This window comes from Prionailurus viverrinus, chromosome A1, assembly GCF_022837055.1.
Source record: "Prionailurus viverrinus isolate Anna chromosome A1, UM_Priviv_1.0, whole genome shotgun sequence".
NCBI classification, from domain to species: domain Eukaryota; kingdom Metazoa; phylum Chordata; class Mammalia; order Carnivora; family Felidae; genus Prionailurus; species Prionailurus viverrinus.
The window spans coordinates 230,731,386-230,757,142 of NC_062561.1; positions in this window are offsets into that span (position 1 = coordinate 230,731,386).

The following is a 25,757-nucleotide window of genomic DNA, read 5'->3' on the forward strand; positions in this document are numbered from 1 at the left end:
GACCTTGGATAGTATATGTATTCCGTTTGGGTTGCACCTCACCATCTATGAGGCATTCCTACTGGATATGGGGACTGGATCAAATTAGATCTCCAGATTTAATACCAGAAAAAATAACTGGCAGAGTGTAGACAACACCAGGGAACAGAGGTCTATGCCATGGGAATGCATTTTGCAGAGTCTAACATATGATATACATAATTTACAGCATAAATTTAATAAATTAATAAAATGAATTATAAGGCCAGAGGAAAAGACAAGAAAGCCACAAAAGATAAAATATGAATATACAATGTATGGACTTTGACTAAATCAACTAGATTTTTTTTTAATGCTGTGAGTGGAAAAATTTGAACACTTTCTAGATTAAGTAAATGTTTTATAGTAACCATTAATTTTCAGGATGGATAATGGCTTATGTCTTCATTTTAAAATATGCTGTATCTTCTTTTTAAGCATATTTATTTATTTTGAAAGAGAGGGAGAGTGCAAGTGGGAAAGGGGCACAGAGAGAGAGGGAGAGAGAATCCCATGCAAGGCTCATTTCCACAAACCACAAAATCATGACTTGAGCTGAAACCAAGAGTTGGATGCTTAAACAACTGAGCCACTCAGACCCCCCTTAAAACCTGTGGTATCTTTTAAAGATGCACACAAATATTATCATGAAAATTTTGATTTCTATGGTTGATTTCACAATAAGTGTGTATGAATGTTATAGATGACATAAGAATAAGTAAGTGTTGGGAGGGGGCTGGCTGGCTCAGTTGGTAGAGCATGTGACTCGATCTCTGGGTTGTGAGTTGGAGCCCCATATTGGGCATAGAGTCTACTTTAAATAAATAAATAAATAAATAAATAAATAAATAAATAAATAAATAAAGCTATGTCTTGATATTTGTTGGATGGCAGCTCTTTATACTCTTATCTTTTCTATTGTATACATTGGAAATTCTCCACAATAAAAAAGTGCAATTTTTTGAAAATAAATAGCTTACTTCTATAGGAGTGATACTAAATAATTTAATTTACTGTTTATGAGATGATTTTCTTCTCTCGTGGTTAAATATAATTTTACAAGCTTATGTTTTCAAAATATGTTAGGTTATTTTGATGTAACCTTGAATACATGGACCTCATGGAAAACTTTGGGGTGTATTTTACACTTTATTTGACTGGATAAGCTGAAAATGAAACGTATTTCAGACAGGAGCTCAGTCTGAAACATAATGTAGAGGACACTGCTCTAGGTTCTCATTGTTAATCTCACTCTTATTTTTAGTTGGAGATCCTGCAATCAATGTTGAAGCATTAATTTAGAGCAAGAAAGTTGAAAAATCACCACTTGTAATAAATTTGGACCTTTTGTCATTGATCATGTTCCCGAGGAAATTGCTGAAGCAGAAAAATTCTACTGGACTGCTAAATGCCAGAAACATAATGGAAAGTTGCCACTTTGACAATATTGATACTATATACATATATATATATATATATATATATATATATATGGTTTGAAAAATATATATATATATGGTTTGAATGGAACATAGCAATAAAATAAATATTTTGGTCTGCTGTGCTTGATTTGAAAAACAGCAAAGGATGTCACAAGTGTTTTGGTATTTAGATTAGACTCAATTCCAAAAAATAAAAAATAAAAAACCAAAACCATAATATATACACCACTAATATATGAACTTATATTTTGGTGGGAAGAAAATGAAATACATCTATAGTTACCTTTCATTTGGCATTATTGGGCATTAGTAAAGTGTACATAAATGAGGCACATAATCTTGTTTGCCTTTGTCACAATTTAGAGGGTTTTGAATTGAAATAATGAAATAATTAGTTGGATTCCTATTTGAATTACGAAGCTTTAATTTCTTGTAATGACTAAAAGAAATAATCAATAGTTTGCTATCTGTTTTACATCACATAACTCAATTGGAAAATAGAGTGTCTTGTCAAATAAAAACCACAAATTTATTTTGTGATTTCTAACAATGACTGATTGGATCATTATAGCAATCTATCTTTATTATCCTACTCTAAATTTAAATAGATTTAGTACTAATTAGTTTAGTATTCAAATTCTTTAAATGACCAAGTTGTCTGCCATGCTATGCTAATTAGTTGCTAAAGCCAACACCGCCCCTCGGTATCTCTTGAAATCATGGCAGCTCATCTCCAGAAAACGTACTTCTTGAATACACCCCATATTCTTACAGACCCAAGATGACTGAAATAAAGTATATATACAATTTTCCTGTACTGAATCAATTGTAGCCGAAGCTGTCAGCACCACGTTCAAATCCTTCAGTCCTGATACTGCAGTGATACTTGTCCAATTTCCAACAGTCAGCATCTGTGTTTCTTTGCCTGATAACTTTCTCTGTCAACTGGCACCTGATTAGACCTCATATGCTCTAGGCCTGTAATGCTGTGAAATACTGACCACCATCTTCAGACCCCACTCCAGGAGTCATCCTGTAATGACTTGCAGGGCTTAATAAATAAATAAATCTGTCTCAAGTGGGATTACTTTTAGATAAGTGTTTCTAAACTAGAATTCAGGTTTGTTTTTTTTTTTTTTAGTGGAATCAAGCTCCAGTTATTCATAAAGGTGATTATTGATAGTATACCATTTAATGTAGGACCTCCGGTTTCCATTATACTTTCCTATTTTACACCAGTGGTTCCTAGGATAAACTTCTAAATAAACTACTGGCACTTGAACTCTTCTTTTGTGTTGTAGACTCTCATTCTAAAGTTCTCTCTTGTCTAGCAAGAGAGCAGGATACAGGATGAAAAACAAGAGATGACTAACATCCATGAAAAGACAAGAACCCTGAATAAGGGTCCTTGCCCCATATTTATTAAGATCATAAGGCTTACAAACATGATGGGCATTCACAAAGAGACAATGAAACTGTGAACATTAACTCATGGGTATGAGGGAAAGGGGGTTTTTAAGATATACGGTGTTTGGGGTTTGGGTCACTATAAAAAAAAACCATGGCACTGGACAGATGGGCAGATGGTTGTTAATGGCAGACAGGAGGCACCATGTCTGTTTATCTTAGCTAGCCTAGGGGAGAAGACAGATAGGGGGAATAACCTCAGGGTTAACAAGGCACCTTTCTTTTGTTAATCATCTCTGCTCTGGGCAGCTTCACCTGCAGCACAATGCAGGGTCTATAGCCCTATTTGCCTGCTTTCTTAATTTGGTCCTTCCTTCCTGTGAAAGCAGCTTTCTGCTATAGTATAAAATTGGGAGGTGTTTTAGCCCTGAACACCTAATCTTGCTTACCTCATATATGTTTGTATTGTGTGCCTTTGCACCCCTCTCTGTTCTGGGAACTTTGCCCCTCCCTCTCTATTCTGGGAGCTCTGCGCCCCCTCTCTAGTCTGGGTACCTTTGTACCTCCCTATTCTTGGTACCTTTGCACCTCCCTGTTCTGGGTTGCTAATCTTGTTTACCCAAACTCCGGTGTGAGCATCCTGTGGCTTTGTGCTTCTTTATGTCTTGTTAACCCATTGGTGTAAGCCTGGGCATTCCTAAGCTTATTCCCCACAGTTTTGGGATCTGATTTGGAGAGCTTAAACATAGACACCTAGTAACAGACTTTGTCCTAGCAAGTAGGTCCTTGGGATGGAATCCTGTCATTGACTGACGTGCGAGCCAGATATCAGCCAGCCTCCCTTTGCTGTTTTTCATTCAGGTGATGTATATGGTATTACTGTTTGTAATACTATCACATATTGTGAATGGGGATGGCATGTAATTGGAAACATTCACTTGTCAATGCAACATCTATAGTGTTTGAGAGGAATAACAAGTAATTATAAGGATTGTAGGGTTTGTTGCTCGTTGCAAGGAGCCACATACAAATAACAGGCCTAAAATAGATAACTATGAATTCATGGCTTGGTGTGAAAGCTAGAAGGCCACTGTGGCAAGGGCTCATTTCTTTAAGCTAGACAAAAGCTGTGCTGATAAGATTCCCAGTATCAGATTGTGTGATATCAGAGTTACAAAAACATAAAGCATACAAAAACATGTTTTATGCTAGAGTTGTAGTCTGATAGGTTAGTCATGGAACCCTGAAACCTTGAGTACCTGCATTTAGGTGAATAAACTTTAGATCCCCCAAATTCCAGATTTACGTTGGTCCTTACCACTCTTGTCCTTAGCATCATAGTCATTCATGTCCAGTGTCCTGAAATCATTATCTGTGATAGAAGAAATAATCCTGTCCTTTTCGCTAGGGGTACTAGAAAGGAAAGCACATGAAGACCTCAGTTGAAGTACATCTCTCACAAGATTATAACTGACATTCTTAAATTCTGCTTCAACTTCACCTCAATAAGATAGGGAAGGATAAAGCCTTATCTCCCACTACATAGCAAGAGCAACTATCAAGGTAAAAATGTTGTGTATATTATCATCAATGTCAATTCAGAGGAGCTATGTGTCATTATCAAAATCTTACCAGTTTTCAATATTTACATAGTAATTTAGCAAATGAGTAGCTTAGAAAAATGAGTTTTAGCTTAACACTGGCAATGGGAAGCCTTTCTTCTGATTACCTTCACTTCAATAAGTACTTGCTCCAAACACACTTTCAAAATGAAATGCTTGGCAAGAGGCAAATGGATAGAGCTACTCTATGATCAGTTGATGATTTATTAATGTCTCAGGATGTAATTGTCCTGCTTTCTATGCACTGCCATCATCCATATGTCCTAGATCACCATTCTGTCTTCCCCATTTGCTGACCTTCAATTTTAACTGTGTTGCTTCCATATCCAAGTATACCTGATTTCTACGTATTCTTTACCTCCAAATATGTCAGCTATATATATCAATTTCCAGGAATACAAAAACTGATGTCTCAAATTATTTTGTGCTTATGTGTGTGGCTGTTGGATTGCAACCCACTCAGGAGCTTACTGGGAATAATCTGAAATTGACCCCTGTTTTTAGAGGGCAAAGAGAAACTAAAGAAAAAGGCCACTCCAGGTTGCTGGTAGCAGTTTTAATAATAGCAAAGGGAACTTGCATGAGTCTTGTCTCATGTGGCAGCAAGACAAATGGATCCCACCACCTTCCCTTCAATTTTCAAAGTTTAAAAAGAGACCTTATCTCTGTGAACTCAGTCACATGTATCGTCCTGGTGTTTTCAATACCATATCCCTATCTTAAGGCTATGTCCTTGGAGCAGTTTCTGGGAGTGGAGGGGGAAAGGTATGAAGAACCCACATTGCAAAGACACGGAGAGGATGAGGAGCCTCTGAGTGCTTGGGTCCAGCTCACCAATCAGTGGTCACATCTTTCGGATGACATTTCCCAACAATGACTCTGAAATTACATTTTATGTAGATATTATTATAATACTGTAGCATTGTAATGTCAACAAGTTTATCTCAAAGGAATTTAAAAGTAATTAATCTCAAGTGTAGAATAGGAAAATGATTATAAAGAACAAGGCAATTTACAAGAATTTTTTTAAGTTAATGTTTCTTAGTTGAGATAAGGTGTACATTGTGTTGATCTGATAATTTACTACTGTAGCATTACCTCTCCCCTACATTATATTGCAAAATTATCAGTTTTGTGTGTGTGTGTGTGTGTGTGTGTGTGTGTGGCTAGAACATTTAAGGTCTAATTTCTTAGCAACTGTGAAAGATACAGTAGAGCATAGTTGACTTTAACCACAATATTGTGCATTAGATCTCCAGAGCATGTTCATTTTCTGTCAGTTTTTACACTTTGGCCTGTATCTATCTCCCCAATTCCACCACCACCTCCCAACCGCTGAAAACCAACAGTCTACCCTCTGTTTCTATGATTTTAACTTTTTTTAATTCCACATGCAAGTGGTACCATGCAATATTTGTCTTTCTCTGACTTATTTCACTTGGCATAATGACCTCAAGGTCCATCCGTGTTGCCACAAATGGCAGGATTTCCTTCTTTCTCATGGTTGAGTAATAGTCCTCTCTCTCTCTCTCTCTGTATATATATATATATATATATATATATATATATATATAATAAATATATAATTTATTCAAAGGATACAGGAGTGCTGATGCATAGGGGCACATGTACTCCAATATTTATAGCAGTGCTTTCAACAATTGCCAAATTATGGAAAGAGCATAAATGTCCATCAACTGATGAATGGATAAAGAAGATGTAGTTTATATACTCAATGGAATACTACTTGGCAATCAGAAAGAATGAAATTCTACCATTTGCAGCAATGTGAATGGAACTGAAGGGTATTATGCTAAGTGAAATAAATCAGTCAGAGAAAGACACATATCATATATCTTCACTCATATGTGGAACATGAGAAAGTTAACAGAAGACCATGGGGGAAGGGAAGGGTAACAAAATAGTTGCAAACAGAGGGAGGGAGGCAAACCATAAGAGACCCTTAAATACAGAGAACAAACTGAGGGTTGATGGTGGGGGGAGAGGGGAATGGGTGATGAGCATTGAGGAGGGCACTTGCTGGGATGAGCACTGGGTATTGTATGTAAGCTATGAGTCACGGGAATTTACCCCCAAAACCAAGAGTATACTGTGTACACTGTTAGCCAACTTGTCAATAAATTATATATAAAAAAAATAAATAAATGAATTTGGAGATGAAAAACAAAAAAATAAAGGACAATATATAATATTTGATAAGAAAGTTAATGTTTAAAAATAAGTGTTATTGATTTTAATTTGATTGTAAAAATAAGTGTTTTTATTAATTTTATGCATTTGATCTATGTTCATTTTTGGATTTATATTTTATAACATGGTTTATGAAAGAAAAATGAAAATCTTCCTAATGGAATGTAAATTGATATTTTATTATGCCAATTGAAAATTTTTTTTATAAAACTTATACACAGAGAAATGAATATCTTGTCTCATAAGAATTTAGAAACATTGAAATTCATTGGGGAAACTGATTTACTTTTACTATTGAAATTTACATATCCACTTAGCATCATTATCTCCACTTTTCTATGAATTTCTATAAAAGAAATAAACCGTCTTTTGTTTAGTATCAAAGAACACATAGATAATATATGACCTCATTTATTTCATGTCCCAACATTGGTGATACAAAGTCATTTGACAATGCTGTAATAAATCATCACTTAAAAAAATGTAAAACTGTTAAGTCAAAAAACCAAGATGTTAAAGGGAAAGGTGGGTGTATATTCTGGAATGTAATCATCATCATAATAATACAGTTATTATGGGGGTAGGATAATTTATATTGAGCTAGAAAATCATTCATTTTCTCTATTTTTCAAATTTTTACAGATTTCATGTAGTTTTTTTTACCTTAAAGTTATTTTTTTTATTTTTATTATGTGTACTTTTGCATACTTTTAAACGGTAACCTTATTAGCAGCAATTATTAATAAGAATGGAATTTTTCATGACACAATTATAACCACCACACATAATCATGTACAGTATTAACATTTTAATATTTTTATCTCTAATTGAGGTATTTCTATTGCTGGTAAATTTGGGGGTATCATAATATATTTCAATGTGTCTACATTTTATTAATAACTCTCAGGAAGCTATAGTATGGGCTAAAACTATGAGACTCTTCAAGGATCTTTAATAGAGATTTACTAAGAGAAGATCCGGAGTTACACAGGATCTCCATAGTCTTTTAAATGGTGGATAATTTATTTTTTAGAGAAAATCAGGATATATTAAACCATTCTGCAGTTTTTGATACATTATATTGCATATTAAGATTATGTTGGGATATCTTGCCATTATTCATATATTACTGATACTTCCTATTTGGTAATATTCAGGAGCATACTTATTGGGTTAGGTGTTATGAACATTTTTAAGAATTCTTATGCAAATTGTCAAATTGTTTTCCAGCATTGGGCTGAATTCTGACAAGTGATCACAATTAAACAGAATACGAATTTTTTTATCAATTAGGATGCCATTGTTAGAATTCGCAATGACTTGATAATGAGGTAAGAATTTTTTTTCAACCTGTTGATTAGGGTTTTGACCATCGTCTTCCATAAATGTTCATGTCCTGAGAAAGAAAGATCTAGTAACAGACTGGAGTTCCCTTTTTCACTGGGGTACTCTGATGGAATGATTTCGCCAAACAGACGGACCTCTTTGTAAATATGCTAATCATATTTGCTAAAAGAATATTACTGACAAGTTCTGATGTCTACCAAATTGTACTTAGCAGGACATATCCAATCTGCTTAAATAGTTCATAGTTAATACCCCTGCATTTTATGGTTTTAAGGGGCATGTCCAGAATAATGACTAAAACAGGGATGGCTTGCTTTCTGGTCCTGATAATACTCTGTTTCTTAATCTGTGTGCCAGTTGCATGGATGTGATCAGTTTGTAAAATTTTGGCCAGCTGTCCACTTTATTTTGTGTTCTATTCTGCATGCATATTTGAATAAAAATAAGTTTATTTAAAAGGAATGAGTTTCTTACGTTTCTGAGGGATTTTATAGCTTTTGCCTCTTCCTTACAAACATTGACTCGCCATCACTCATTTATCCACCCATTCATTCAATGTATATTTATTCAGTACCTAATGTGTCTTTCAGGCATTTATCAAAAAACTAGAACAAGAGAAAAGTATTCACCTCTTGCCTGGAGCTTGCATTCTACCAGAGACAAGCAAAATAATAAAATAAGTGAGTATAATATTTCAAAACGAAATAAGCTTTGGCTGTCAAAGGATGTATGAAGGCATTTAACAGAGGTGTTTGGGCAGATTTTACAAGGAGGTAGTCTTGTTGTGAATCTTGGCTCATGAGAAGCCAGCTATGTGAAAGGCCAGGAAAAGGAGTTTTGAATTGAATTAAAAGGTCCTGAGAAACTTCTTGGCAGGTACTTGGCATAAAAAACCATCAGCATGGTGGAACATGATTGGAACATGGATTGGCTGGGGTCCCTTAAGCCATGGTAAAATGTTCTCAGTATAAGAGAAGATCGAGTGTTGAGAACATGTACTTTGGACCCTCTACCTTGAAAAACACAGTCCTTATTCAAAACCATGGATTTTTTTTCCCTTGTGTTATTGCAGTCCCCAAATTAGGTAAACATTTTTTAGTAATGCACTCTTTATCAATATATAACTAATCTGTGGAAGTAACTACTCTTCTAGTTGATGGCTCTCATGTATAAAATTCCATACAGCCACAAGCAATTATCACAGAACTTCTGAAAGAGTAGAAGGTCTCCTAATAAATTGCTCAGGAAGTAAAGTTTTTGCTCCAAAGTCTCCTTAACAAACTGCTACTTACAGCTTTAGTGTAAAACAACACACAAGTAATTGGTCAAATTCAGGGTAATTAGCTATAATTCAGATTGTGATGTTGAACTTGCATAACATTAAAAAATAAAAGAAAGTTGATTTGCTTGTCAAATGTTAAAGACAACATTTTGGATTAATTGGGGTGAGGGTATTTGCATATAGGCCACTCTAATCTATTTAATTTTTATTTCAATGAAATGGAAATAATTTTAAGAGAATCTCACACATTCAATGGTCCACAGAGCTGTCTGTGTATGTGTCTAATACAAAACTTCTGCTAATTCGGATGAAACCTGAGTATAATTTATTTCTCTTAATTAGTGTAAATGTGATGTAGTGAATTATGATGAAGCTGATAATATGCATTTTATAAAAATGTATGTAAAGCATACATATAAAGTATGTATATATATTCCTTTAGTCCCTTATAAAATAAATACCTGTCCTCATGCTCTCTAATGGAAAATGCTCAATTATCTCAGGCTATCTATCTCTCTGGGTGTCAGTAATCATGTATTTCCTGGTAAGTCTTCTAAAAAAAACTAAAAATATATTCAGCAAAGATTCAGACTGCAGCCCGTTAGCTTTCTTCGTCTTTTTCTCATTCGTGTCTTTTCTTGCCTTTTTGAAAAACCCATCTTCTGCACACTTCCGTGATGCAACTTGTACCTTATCTATTCATAAATATTTATAATCCACAAACATTTTATTGATCCATACTGCTACCCACTGCTCCATAAATGCCATTGGATATACTTATGAAGCATTCAGCATGTGTTGTCTTTTACTCAGGTAGGTACTGTGCTGTCCTATAATATAAAAATATGTGCTTCTAGAGTATGAGTTTCTGGTAAGACTTTAACAGGTTTGCAGGACAAGAACACACCAGTCAGGTAAGAGACTCATTTCATATCAGGATATAACATTGACGGGGATATATTTTGTCAAAACAGCTGTTTCCCAACGATTCTAAAACACAACACACTTTCCCCTGAGTAGTTACTAAGGAGAAATTAAATTGGTTAGAGCAGATGCCGTCCTCTCCGATGTTACTTGCTCCTTTTTATTGCTGAATCTGAGGAAATGCACCATGACCTAGTAACTGTAACGATGAAGTAAGTACGAAAGTGCCAACAACCACTGTCGAAACAAAACATAAAAACCACTCTCACAAGAAGGGCATGGAAAATCTATTAATTATCCTCTAATCTCCCCATGGAGATGGTAAATGGGATATGTAAGTGACGAGAAAAACTGAATTATACTGATTTTAAAAAGAAAGTGAGGGGCGCCTGGGTGGCTCAGTCGTTGAGCGTCCGACTCCGGCTCAGGTCATGATCTCATGGTCTGTGAGTTCGAGCCCCGCGTCGGGCTCTGTGCTGACAGCTCAGAGCCTGGAGCCTGTTTCACATTCTGTGTCTCCCTCTCTCTCTGACCCTCCCCCGTTCATGCTCTGTCTTTCCCTGTCTCAAAAGTAAATAAACATTAAAAAAATTTTTAATAAAAAAAAGTGAAATTTGTCATCAGAGAAGATACCTTAGAAATATTGCCAACTGGTTCAAAATGAAGGCAGATCAACCTACTGTGATTTTTCTGACTGTGAGGGAGGTAGCAGAAGATTCACCAGCCAAATCAGTTAACTCAGAAGGTCAAGAGCTGAAGGTCAATGTTCAGAGTTGGGGCTCCTTATGATCCCTGCAGCATCCCCAGGAAGCACATCCAGGTTCCAGGTGGATATACTATTGATATATAAAAAGTGAGGACAGCCATGGTAATCAAAACTGGGGTGTTAATTGACTGGCCAGTGCAATTATGATAAGCAAAGAATGGCAATTCTACCCAAGCTGATCTACAGCTGCCACAAAACCATGGAGAGTAAAAAAGAAACCAGCGTGATTATGATGACCTCCTTTCGAATAAACTGATAGATATCTGAAATGTTATAACCTTCTTCCTTGGTCTATCCCTGGAAAGCAGGGACCCACACGGTGTCCAAGAAAAAGAACTTTGATTATTAGCCACTGATCAACTTAGATCATGCCCTCTAAATATAACTTAATAAAAGTATAGAGGCAGTATTATTACCATTATTGTCTGATTGATATTTATTGGCTAACATTGAGATTCTAGCCATGGGAACAAGTAGGTTGCTTGCTTTATCTGTTACCTCATGTAATCCTCACAAAACACTACACCCTATTTTTAAATATGAGGAAGCAGAGAAATTTAGATATAACCAGATTACTTAAAATGGTCAAGCTAGAAAAATGACCAAGCTAGGATTCAAACATTGGAATGTATGAATCCAAAGCCCATAGTAGCCCCAGCAGATATATTCTACAGTTGTGTTGTAGAGAATTCTGTTGCTAATCTCTCATAAAATTACATGAAGAAGGACAAATAGTGGGTAAAATGTATAAGTGCATTATGATGAAAAAATGTAAGCAAAATATTAACAAATAAAATCCAGCACTATGTGAAACAAGCAATAAGCCTAAATAGAATTGACAGTTTTCAAGAACACTAGTGGGCTTTACTACCAAAGAGCATTTTAATATTTCACCATGATAATGCTTAAAAATTTAAAAACATATTAATTTTTACCAAATATGCTGATAGGCACTTGATTAAAGTAAAAAAAAAATAAAGCTCAGATGAATGAATCGGAAGGATATTTACTCAACATAATTCAAAATGTGAACTTCAAAACAAGTATCTATTTCTAAAACATATGCACAAACATAATGTTAAAAACAAGTAAACATATCCATGGCTGTTTACCAAGTTATTTTTCATGCTTTGACTAGTGTTTTACATATTGGAAAAAATACATTATATTATATTATCTACATTGCAAACCCTAGGAAATTCATTAGAGTATCTGGACTTCAGGTTGGGCATTGGTTTTTTAATAGATAAGCAAAAATCAATAGCTTGACTATGTAACAGAAATTACCAATTAAGACATATAATGAAAAACAAATCCCAGTCACAAAAGCTATAAAACTTTAAATTATGTAGAAATGGACTTTATAAGAAATTGGGAAAGTCCATATTAAGAAAATCATAAAAAGTTTCACTCTTTTAAAACAGAAATAAATGGTGATACAAACCATATAGGACAGGTAAAAATAATATATAACTTTAATGTAATTGAAAAGCAAAATATCTATATCCTTTTTTGGGTAGGAAATTGGCAAATTCACTTTAAATTTCATGGGAAATAATAAATATGTGAGAACACCAAAAATATTTTTTAAAGATGCTTAATTATACTACATCACGGATTATGCTAAAAAACTACAGTTGTGAAAAGCGACAAATTTCCTCATAAGAAACATTGTTTAGATAAATACAACAATAGGAAATATACAGTCAGATGTATGTACAGGTTTTAATTGTATGAAAAATCATATTTTCAAATCAGAAAACAGGTTTGGACTTTATGTTAAGAATTTGAAAGAAAAATACTTTATATCTCTACCCCACATCATTTAAGAAAATAAGTTCCAAATAATTTAGGGCTTTTAAAACAGGGATATTTAAAACTACATATATCTACAGCAAACACAAGAAAAATATTATATTAATTTTGTAAGAAATAGCTTTTTTGTCACAAGAAAGCTAGAACCTATCATAGTTGTATTTATTTATTTTTAATTTTGTTAATGTTTATTTTATTTTTGAGAGAGAAAGACAGAGAGTAAGGGAGGATCAGAGGGAAGGAGACACGGAATCTGAAGCAGGCTTCAAGCTCTGAGCTGTCAGCATAGAACCAGATGCAGAGCTTGAACTTGTGAACCGTGAGATCACGACCTGAGCCGAAGTCAGACGCTTAACCTACTGAGTCCTCCAGGTGCCCCCCCCACTGCATAATTTTAAAAATTGGTTGAACAAACCACATAAAATTATAAACCCATATGTGGTACATCAAAAAATATTAAAACTTAGAAAACTAGAAAATATGTGCAATCCATATGACTATTTGAAAGAATGCTTCAAAGCAGAAACCATCGTGAATTGGAGGTGAAGACAAGGACTTTATTAAACATGACTGCCGTAGGAGGTGGTGAGCAGTAGGAATTGGTATTGAACAAGGACTAGGGCAGAAGTGTTCTGAGAGAGGGTTGGTGGTCAAGCTAGGAGTCCTTTCTCAACATTCATGTGAATTTATAACCAGTCAGCTCCTGTTGAGGAAGGACGAAGGAAACTGCAACCATCTACCTCCTGCTTGGTAATGGTTTGTTCCTCAAACTATATAACCACCATTGCTCTTCTCAATTCTCAAAACTGCCTTCTGTGAGAAAGTTACAGATTGTACGTGGAAGAGTACAGCTTCTCAAAAATGATTTATTGTGAGTAACAAGAAGCCAAATTAAATTGGCTAAAGCAATAAAGGAACTCTATCTCTGATATCATTATCACTGAAATGTTTTGCCTCGAGTAAGACATCAGGAAGACAAGGAGAGTCACAATGTAATCGGTTTAAATTTGTTCCCTGGGTGTCTGTAGTCTGCCATCCTCCATATTTGTTGGCTGTCTTCTCAGCTGACTCAGAAGCTACATCACTCTCGACAGCTGGAGTGATCACATGTTTCTTTTTCATAATCAGAGACGTGAAGATGGTGTAAGTTACCATCAAGTTTATGAGTATAATTTCTAGGCTTTCCTTTAATTGGCCCAAAGTAGATCTCCTTCCTACTCTTAACTCCATTTGGCCCCACGTGGGTCTTCCCTCACCAGGCTATGAATATATATGGCAAATAAACAACTGTGGATCTCATCTGCCCCATGTCGGGCGGTGGTGTTCCTCCCTGTAACCCTAGAGTGAGAATCCCTCCCTCGCTTACAGGGTGGATAGGAGGTGATCAAAATATTCCTTGTCCAGACCACCACTTGTCTAAACTCAAAACTCATCTAATTGCCTGCTGTGTAACTCTGTCTGGATGTCCAGTAAGTGCATCAAATTAAAAACTTCCAAAACTGAGCTACAATAGCCCAGAACTTAGCACAGACCTTGGTACACTGTGTGCATACAATGTGTGTTGCATAAATGGAGCTACAGGTTAAATGGGGACTCTCCTATTACCCAAATGTCCTTACAAGTTAACTTGAAAAACAAATGAGATGTTTAACAAGGATTCTAGATTTTCTCATTTTAATAACCTTCTTGATACAGATATAGATATGTGCGTATATGCTTGTGTTTTGTATATTCATGTATACATACAAATGTGTATGTCTCTATACGTATGGATGTCTTTTTTAGTATTTAGCATTTTGTCTTTCCCTCTTTTTCTCACTTTTTTTTTTTTTCCTTGTCATGCCAGCACTTTTTCAGGACTAAAAAATTTTGTATGGGCACTCTACACACATAGACACTTAATTTCCTGGCCTCTCCGGAAATTCTGGACAGGCTCTGCAATTTAAGTCTGATTTAATGACTGAATTTCACAGCAAGTCGTTCAAACACGTGCATTACCATTGAACAAGGCTCAGCATTATCCTTTTGGCTTCTCCCAGATCATCCAAATGATGGTGAGTGGTGAATCCACTTACAGAGAATGGAGACTCGTGTTTACCCTGACCTTTTCTGAACTGGGCAAGGGCCATGATAAATCCTATTTCAGTGGACAGTACCATGCCAGAGTGATAAAGGTGTCAGAAGGCCGGCTACGTAGTGGTTTGAGTTCTGGGAGTTACGGGGAGGAAAATACAGATAAGAGATCTACAATCCCAGGTCCCTTCCCACAAAAAGAGAGGCGGCCTTTGTGAGCTCCGCCCTCCTCCTGGCTCACAAACAAGACAGGGGTCCCGGTTTTTGTTTCTCTCCCCAGCTCTCCTTACCTTGCGCACCCCCTTGCAGCCCGAAACCCATGCCACCTGGCTGGGGGTGCCAAACCCACACCCTCTTTTTTTTCACTTTAATATAAACGATTCTAAACAGCAGTTCAGTCATACTACGATATTTGTCTTAGGTATTGCTTTGCCGGTGTTGACAATGCTATTAAATAAGCATTTTGCAATTTTAGAGGGTTCAGTTCACCTTCCTAATCAACACAGAGACGTAGATTTCTTTCATCATCTTCTGAAGGGAGGCAATGAGTGCCCAGAGATAGGAAAAGGTTTGTTTTGTTTTGTTTTCTAATTTGTACAATTCGGGCTGAATTTTATTTCACTGGATTTCACTAGAATTTCAAAGTAGCCCATAAATCTACTGTATGCACATATAAAATAGTATATAATATATCCACATGTGTTTAGCTCATTCTAGGAAAATAAAGAAATATAGAATATTTAGAGCCCATATTATATAATGATATTGAAATGTTTATTCCTCATTGGTAAATGGAAACATAATGCACAGAAAAATAGCAAAATAATGTAATCAATTGTTAAAAGTATTATACATTAAGTCAGGGATTGTAGACTCTTTCTACAAGGCAAGACAATAAATATTTTAGATTTTGGTTGGCAGACCTTAGCCTATTGACCCCTACTGTAGGTAGTGAAATTGTGTTTTTTTATTAATTATGTATTATACTTTTCCAAATGTTCAAACTGTCAAAATCATATATTGCTTTTCTAATAAAATGCCAGTAAATAACATTAAAAATAAGGAGTGATAATTGAAGCATGTATTTATGATAGTGAAAAAGATACAGATTTATTTAGTTATTAAAAATAACTAATAAATGACCTATAACTAATAACTAATAAAAATAACTAATAAATAACCTATAAATGATCACTTCCTACAGTGTTGAGGAAATAACAATACATCTGAAAGTTGTCTTCTAGCAAAAAATAAAAAAGTTCATTTATTAGCATTGCTTAGTCCCTATGACTCTCAAGAAGCTTTTTATTCACATGTAATTCTGCTGCTCATGGCTGGCAGTAAATTGCAATGCATTTTCACGTGCTAAATGCACTTCACACACATTCTTAAAAGTCAATCCAGCGTGGATCAGCAGCGCTGGAAAGAGAGGCAGACATTGAGAAATGGCACATCAGAAGTGTTAATCTGTCTAAAAGCTCATGAATTTTCTCAGACAGAGCTTGTCAGACAAACCTTGATTTATAAAGTAAATATGACACTTCCTGTAAATGTCACCTAGTCCTCACCTGACCTTACTGAGCCTCAGTTTTATTAGAGCAAGATGGGATTGTTGACCCCATCTCATCTATTTGTTGCTACATAAAAAGTCTATTCTACTGTCCTGGCTTAATCTCTAGCATACCCAGCATGGCTTAATTTTTCCCTCTTTTTTCCCTCTGCATTTCTAGATAGATTTTAAAGGCAAATTTAGACACTCAGGCTATAATGTTCTATAATTTCACTAGAACTCTTTATTCATACTAAAAAATTTTACTCCAGTATTCTCCAAATCTACTTATCAATAGTCAGTAAAGTAATTTAGCCTATAGGAAGAGCTCCCCCAGAGAAGAGCCAATTTTAATTAAGATATGCAGAAAATTACCAGCCTCATATCTACAAGTCAGAAGGAGTCTAGGATTAGTTTCCATGCTGTGCCTTTGCTTCTGCATCAAGCTGCAGGATTCCATTAATGACTACCATATTGATCAGTCAGAACAACTTTGTTTCTGCTTTTGTTCCTGGTAGTCTGCCCTACAGCATGGAACAATCTGTCTCATACATGCTTCTTCTGTCATCCAGGAGTTGTCTCTGCTCCCACCAGCCTGAGCATGGCCTAGCACCCTTATAAAAGTGACCCATCCCATGGAATGACCCTAAAGCCATTTCAGCCTGACAGTAAATTGTCCACAGATGTACTTCTGTGTTCTTACCGTAGGCCTGAATCGACTTAAATATTAATGGCCAAATGCTCTATTACCATTTGGAGAAGAAATAGATCTAAGTCACAGAACCACCTCCCCTGACCCATATCTTGACCATTCTGACTTATTGCTGATCCTTCCAACATTCTCATTATGGGCCTGACTAAGTAGTCACCAAATAATCTGTCATTTCAGAATAGATCTACGGAACAATAAAAATAAAAGGAGAGAGATCTAGAACACCATGAGTATCCTGCCATTTTCTTCCCTTCTATATTTTTTCCTTAGCATTTTGAAAGTTTCTCTTACACAGGAAAAGAAGTGAAGCATTTTACTTATAATGATAGTAATAATAGCTGACTCATAATTTCCATGAAAAATATTATCAATCGAACATGGTTTTTATCCCACTTTCTATTCCTGACTTTAAAGAAAACAAAAATGTCTTCAATTTCCCATTTATATTTAAAGGTTATTCTTTGTTTACTAAAACATAGTTATTGTGGTAAATATTACGTAACACATGCTGTAAGTTAAAAAGACATACTATAGATAAGTAAAATGCTATATTGCTATGATAGTTACTTTACTAGAAAAATATTTAAAATAACCTATCCTCAAGAACTGAAATGATACCCAGACTAATGGAAAGGTTGCATCTACCTATGCTTTTGAGAAAATTCTTGATTTTGATTTTGAAGTCGATCAGACTCAACTAAGCCATGACACTTCTTTTTTTTTAATTTTTTTTAATGTTCATTTTTGAGAGGAGAGACAGAGACAGAGCACAAGCAGAGTAGGGGCCGGGAGAGGGAGAGAGAGAATTCAAAGCAGGCTACAGGCTCTGAGCTGTCAGCACAGAGCCTGATGTGAGGCTTGAACCCACAAACTGTGAGATCATGACCTGAGCCAAAGTTGAATGCCCAGCCGACTGAGCCACTCAGCCACCCCCCAGCCATGGCACTTTCTAACTAGTATTGCTTGTTATGATTTTATGTGTTTCAAAGTCCTAATATAAACATAAATAATAAAAGCCAAATGGCGACTGTTATAATCATGATGTAAAATAAGCAGCCATGCTTGCCTCTTCTTTTTTTTTTTTTGAATATTTATTTGAGAGAGAGAGAGAGAGAGAGAGAGAGAGAGAGAGAGCATGAGTGTGTGAGGAAAGGAGAGAGAGAGAGAGAGAGAGACACAGAGTCTGAGGCAGGCTCCAGGCTCTGGGCTGTCAGCACAGAGCCTGCTGCGGGACTTGAACCAATGAACCGCGAGATCATGGCCTGAGCTGAAGTCAGACGCTTAATTGACTGGGCCACCCAGGTGCCCCTGGGCTTGCTTCCATATCCCTACATATCACTACCTGACATATGGTATGTGTGCAATAAAGGAAAGCACCTCTGCTTTCATTCTATTTTATTTGAAGTTTCATGGACAATTTCAAATGTTTTATGACCAGGTCATCTACTTCGTCATTTGAAACGATGGTGGAGTATAATTTAAGCAGATACAATGACTATGAAATGATACTGAAGTGTTATTAGCAACAGTCGGTTTTAAATAATTGATCCACTTTATTCTCAACCAGCTGAAGTCACTGAGTGAGTAGTTTCAGGTGTGTATACTCAGTGAATTATAGTCATCAAATCTAGAAATTATAGAGCTGGGAACATCTGTGGCTTGCTCTGCGTTCCTGGGATGAGGTTTTGACCTCCATGTCATCTGCAGGTGCAGATTTATTCCATTTGCTTCAAAATGAAAATTGATTCTCTTGTCCCATCATAGCACATCATGTAGCAAATTACATCTTGACTTAGAGTTGGGTTGAGTCAGAGGTTTCCACTAATAGCCACATCTGAGGGAATTCATGACAGATGACTAAGCTGGTGTATCTCTATTGGCAAAGTAGACTATTGCACTCCACTCAGGAATTATGCCATAGTTTTGAGCCTCACAAATGCTTACACACTAGACATGTTCCTTAATTATAGCAACAGTCTATAAAATTTGACATTGCAAAATAATACTATTGGAGATAATTTTTAAAATGATGTTATTATTCAAATATAAAGCTCTTTTACTGAAATTTGTGGCTTTCCTTCTAATATAGAAAAGTTGTCAATGAAAAGCTGTATATAATTTTGGCTCTTTTATTCTAGGAATAAAAAAGCCTACCAGAAAACATTTTCAAATAATTTTAGATTATATTCTCAATGCTATCATCTAGAGTTATAAAGTGATAGTTTTCAAATGAGAGTTGGCATCTGTGACTAGAAAGGGGGCAGATGTCTATTTGGGCGTCTTTTTGAAGCACTTTGTGGACTGTTCTATCTAAATCTGTGTTTTTCTTCTTTTATCCATTTCATTTTAACATAATGCTCCTTCTCTTCCTTTTTATTTCTATTATGAAATTATTCTTTGTCATTGAAAACAATGACATTGCTAATGTCTACACATCTATTTATTAATTCATGCATTACTTTGTGCATTAATTCCATAATTCAACATTTATTAAGCAATTACTTCATGTCAAGAGGAGACCTAATGAATATGAGATTAATAGATGAATACATCAATATTTTGATGTATAGTTTACATTTGAGCTGGTGAGCAGAGTTCATGTTTAAAAGATGTGATCCTTAAAAATGGTTGATCTTGGCTTCTGGCTAGAATGAAGTTACAGGGACCAAATTTATCCTCTCAGCTTAATTAAAATATTCACCAAATATATGAAACAAAGAGTTCAGATTTTGGAGAACTGGCAGTTCAGAGAGTTATCCCTGAAAGAAAGAAAACAAAAACTGATGGGAATGACTTTGCCCCAGATTACAGAATGGAGAAAATTTTCAAGTCACAATTTAGGGAAATAGAGAAACCCAAACTAAGGCTAGCTAATCTTGGTTGAGTTGAGAAACAGCTAAGTATTCATGGAGGTAAAGGCAGCCAGAATCCATGGGCTGAGTACTAAGGAGAATGGTGCACAGAGAGAACTGTACAGAAAGGTCTAGTGATCAGAGGGTTTCTCGTTGAGTGTTCAGTTGAATTCCCATCAGTGCATGCACATGAAGAAACTACTGGAGGATAAGAAAGAACCACCAGAGAGAAAACAGGTGGAATCTCTTCCAAAGCTCACATTTTAGAACTATGAGTCAATGTCAAACAGTGTAACATGTATGTATTATCTCAATTGAATCATATAAATTTTATCAATAGACCTACATGTATATGATCCACTGATGTTGACAAAGGCACCAAGGCAATTCCAAGGAGAAAGGATAACACTTTCAACAAATAGTGCTGGCTCAATTAGATAGTGATGTAAGAAAAATAAATAAATAATAAACATAAGATTTGGACATTTCACAATGGGGTTGAATTGTATGCCCCCATCCACTCAAAGAAATGTTGAATTCCTAACCCCTAGTGACTATGAACATAACCTTATTTGGTCATGGTATCTTTGCAGATGTTACCAAGGTGAGGTCATTATCAATGAGGATGAGCCCTACTCCAGTAGGCCTGGTGTTTTAAGAAGAAGGAAAACAGCGACACAAGGAGAAGAGTGCCATGTGAAGACACAAGATGGCTTGTGAGAGAAGATGGCCTTGAAGAGATGAAGACATAAACTGGAGTTCATTTTGCCCACGCCAAAGATGGATTATTCCTAGCTTATTTCACTTAGCATAATGCCATGTGGTTCATCCATGTTGAAGCATTTATCAGAACTGCATTCCTTCTTGAGGCTGAATAGTATTCCATTGTATGTATGTACCACCCTCTTTAATCCGTTCATCCATTGATGGACCCTGGGTCACTTCTACCTCTCAGCTATGGTAGATAATGCCTCTATTAGCATGGGTATTAGCATGGGTATGCAAATATCTCTTCAAGACCCTGCTGTCAATTGTTCCATGTATACCCAGAAGTGAAATTGCTGGATTATATAGGGACACAGGTATCCTTTTGCAGTGATGAAATTATTCATTCTTTCGATTGTGATTCTAAGGACAGAGTTATAGATGTTTACCATAATTTAATAATGCCGTTTCTTGAAATAGATTTCATATAATATGAATTACAAAGATTCATGAAGAAATAGAATGGTAAAACCAAATTTGCAGAGGGTGTGAGGCAAATGTGAATCTCACGTTGCTTATGTAATTGTAAAATTGTCAAAACGCTTTGGGAAAACCAAGTTTTACTCTTTCGACTAAAGTGCTACACTTAAGCCTCCATTCTCACCCAGGAATCTCATGTTTAAGTGTGTGCTTGAAGGAAACGAGTGCACTTGTACACAGTAACATTCACAAAAGTTTTATGTCACCAGTTAGAAGTTGGAAACAACCTAAATATCTATGAAAAGAATAGACAAGTGTGGTCTCTTCTTACGTGAACATTACAGAGCAATGAAACAGCATTCTTCCAATTATCTCACAGCAGCATAAAACGAATTATGCAAGAACACGGATGAATCTCCAAACATTATGTTGAGAAAAAAAATATGAACTATCCATTTTTATTTTACAGTTTTTTTCTGGGTTGTTATATGGGTATAAAAATTTATTGAATTGTTCCCTAAGACTTGTGCATTTTACCCTTTGCAGATAATACCTCAAAACCCAGAAATAACACTTTGACAGTATTTTGACATCTGGAAAAGCATTTATCAAATGTTTCCATGGATGCGTGCTTACTGCTTCTTTGGGAGAGTGTGAAAGTCTCCTTGCTCTTTCTGGAATGAAGGTTGTAGAGTGAAGCTTTATATGTGATTTATGTGTGATTCTTCTGTAATGTCTAGTGTTCAAATTAATGCCAGTGCAATTTTTCTCTGCATCTTATCTATATTTGGATTATAACTAAAATCATTTCTAAAAATCACTGATTCCAAGAAACTTGTCATGCATATAGTTTTGCTTGGCATATTTGCCTGGGGACTCAGACTCTAATTTGACAAGCTTCATCTTGGGGCCTTCCTGTCATACTATTTGTAAAATAAATAAAAATTTTAAATTATATTGAGAACAAAGTTCCCAAACCATGTTTCATTCTCTTTCAAACATAAGAAATATGACATAAAATACCAAAGACATAAAATAGAAGACATAAAAAAGAAAGACATAAAATAACAAGACAATATTGAACTATTCAACTATATTAAATGACTAAAACTTAACGAAGATTCTTCTGAATGTAACGTGATATTCATAATTTAATACAGGTCAGAGAAGACATCTAATTCATGGCCAATCCTTTCTGAACATCTCCTTGTGTCAGGGACATTATCATCCCCAGACCAGTCAAATATTGTCACACATGCTGACACATTTACTGATAGAAACTCAAGCATGTGTTTAGAGCGTCACGAAATCCAATGAACTAACACAAATCTTAATTTGTAGAAATAGTTTGATATTTGAGACTTACAAAGGTATTGACATTATTACAATATTTACAAATGTCATGGAACAACATATAACTTTGTTGGATTTACCTATGTATTTCTAATTATCTTATTCTGTTCTTGTTTTCAAAACATGTAAGAAAGCCATCATGATTTTTCAGATGCCAGGGCTGTCACATACAGTGTTATTTGTGCATCCAGTCAATGAAGTGGGCTCTCAAATTTTATCCTTGGAGAGGAAGAGCAAAGAGAGCAAAGTGTGAAGGCAGGTTCACACTTAGGATTCATCTCCTTTTTTTTTAAGTTTTTTTTTTTAATTTTTATTTTGAGAGACAGAGAGAGAGAGTGTGAGCAGGGGAGGGGTAGAGAGAGAGGGAGAGAGAGAGAGAATCCCAAGTAGGCTTGATGTCATCAGCACAGAGCCTGACGTGGGGCTCCATCTCATGTATCGTGAGATCTTGACCTGAGCCAAGATCAAGAGTCAGATGCTCAACCAACTGAGCCACCCAGGTGCCCCATTTCCTCTTTTCTTAAGTAACAGAGATCTTGTTAGATGAGTTCTTTTCTTAAATAATAGAGATCTTGTTAGATGAGTTAACACTTTGAAATTTTAGTTTAGAAAGAATCTCTGTCAGTTCTGTAACAATGAGATAAGTCATTGAGCAAAGTGGTCTTTTCTCTGGGGGAAAGTACTTAATTGGTGATATTATCTTATCAGTTTAAGCTGTAGGTATATATGATTTAAGCATTCAAATTTCATAATTGATAGGAATAGAAAATATTATAAAATACTGTACTGAAGGTTTTGTATATTTTTTTACTGAACATACATAAGTTATTTATAGAAAAACAACTATATATTTTCAGGAACATCTAAGAAGAGAATTACAAAATAAAAATAGATCGGAAGAGTCAACGTTGACCAAAATAATCTATAAAAGCAATGTGATCACATTTATACTAACAAAAAACTATTTCCATGGAATAAAATAAACTGATTGTAAATGTACAGAAAAGAGAAAGTTACATCAGGAAAGATATAATGGTATGATTAACAGAGAAAGAAAGAAAATAAATTTAGAGTTTTAATCTGCCAGATTTCAAATTTTATTTTGAAGCTATAGTAATTAAAACATGTAACAATATAATGCTAGTTAAACAAACTGATCTCTGTATCCGTCTATATGATATGTACTTTTCTGATTATACTTATTCATGTTTACATATAACAGTATATACTCATATAAATATGTTACGTATGCACATATATGTACATGTGTAGATATATTATGCATACATGTATGCAGAGACACACTTAAAAGGTCGAAATAAAAATAATAAATTAATTTTAATAATATATTTAACCTATTTCCAAAGTAGTATTATTTAAAAATGCATTCAACATAAAAAATATTAATGAGATATTTTACAGTCCCCCTTTTTAATGAAGTTTTGGAAATCAAGTGTATACTTAATACTTTCTAGAACATTTAAATTCATACCAGCCACATTTCTATTGTTCAATGGCCACGTAAAGCTGGAAGCCACTATATTGAAGAACATGTTTCTAGTGAAACTCTAGCTTATGTTCATAGGAAAGACTGAACAAAATGTTTACTGAGAAAAAAAATTGATTTAAGACATTGTTAATATCCAACAATAGGGAGCCAGAGAATATCATGTAACATATGATGGGACCAACAAAGTTTTCTTTTTCCCTAGAATCTAGGCTATACTTGTAAAGGTATGAAATGGCCCAGGGTGGTTTGTTGTAAATTCAAGCAGCGCTTCTTCTCAGGAAAGGAGTATTGGGATTGAGAAAAAAAAACTTCACCATGACAAGAATTATTTGATTTTATTGATTCAGGATAAAATTGATCAAGCGATAAAACAACACTAATTTCAAGGCCTGGTTTTTTAAAACAGTGTCCTTCATATCTTACATTTGTTATTTTGTGAATCTTAAATATTGCGTCTCATATATAAACTTTACTAAATATAGTTCTCTAGAAAGTAGTACAAGATCCATTCGATTTCACTGCTTCTGTCATCACCACATCAGTATAACTACCACTATCCCTATTTTATCCGAATCAGAATATGTTCAGAATAATTCCAGCTTTAATTTTTTAAGGGAAAATATTGTAAAAATAACCCATCAGCTCCGAGGAGCAGAAATGAGGATTTAGGAAAACCGGAAAATTTTTCTCTATTCCCTGTATATATTTTCTCTTCGTAACATTTTTATTTTTATCACATGCATGCATTTAAATTTAAAGCCAATTTAAAATTATTTAAACATATTTCATAATCACAAGCAATTTGGGTTAAAGCTTACGAACACATTCTTGATCTGTAGAGAAACGTTAGTTTTGGTTTACTTTGATTTTTCTACTCTTAGATTTAAAAGGCAGACAATGTTATTCGATCTAATGAATCTGATTTGCCTCAATGAAATAATAAACTATATAATAAATGAGCTAATTATAAATCAAGAAGTCCTAGGAATAAAAGGATGCAATAACTACCTAAGTTATTACCAAAAAGTATAGCCAGGAAGAACATAACTCACACTCTTTCCCTTTGTTCCTATAAATGCCCAAGTGAAGTAAGATCCCTTCCAATACCATCATAGATACACCAACAGAGTTTTTAAATGAAAAAGCAAGTATTTATAGTACAGTATATCTTAATTTGTTTTCCTACTAATCAACATATTGCTGTGCAATCATACAGCTGCCTCTATTTGGTTTTCCTCTGCCCAGCATCATCATGAAGATTTACATACATTTTTGGTCTTCTCTTAGCTCAAATCAAAGCTATATTTGCAAGAAGTTGCATCTAAATGACTCATATAAGATATGCAATTAAACATGCAAAACTGATTACTGCATGGAATTGCAGCTGAAACCGTAAAATTTTAGTGCAAACTTAGCATGATTTGAACATTTAACAGTAAACCATCATAGCAACTGAACCCAAGGCTTTCCTGAGCTATCGAGCCATTCCAAGTCAGATGTAGCAAACTAAACTGGGTCCATGCAGCAAGACCAACATTTATGTATTTAATCCTTAGTTGTAGTGGTCACACACACGTATAATGAGAATTGCAAGGACAAACTTGAAAGGAATATGTTGAAAATTGTTTTGAAAGTGGATAGCACCCACCACCACTGCTCAGACATTCATGATATAGCTGCTACAACAGT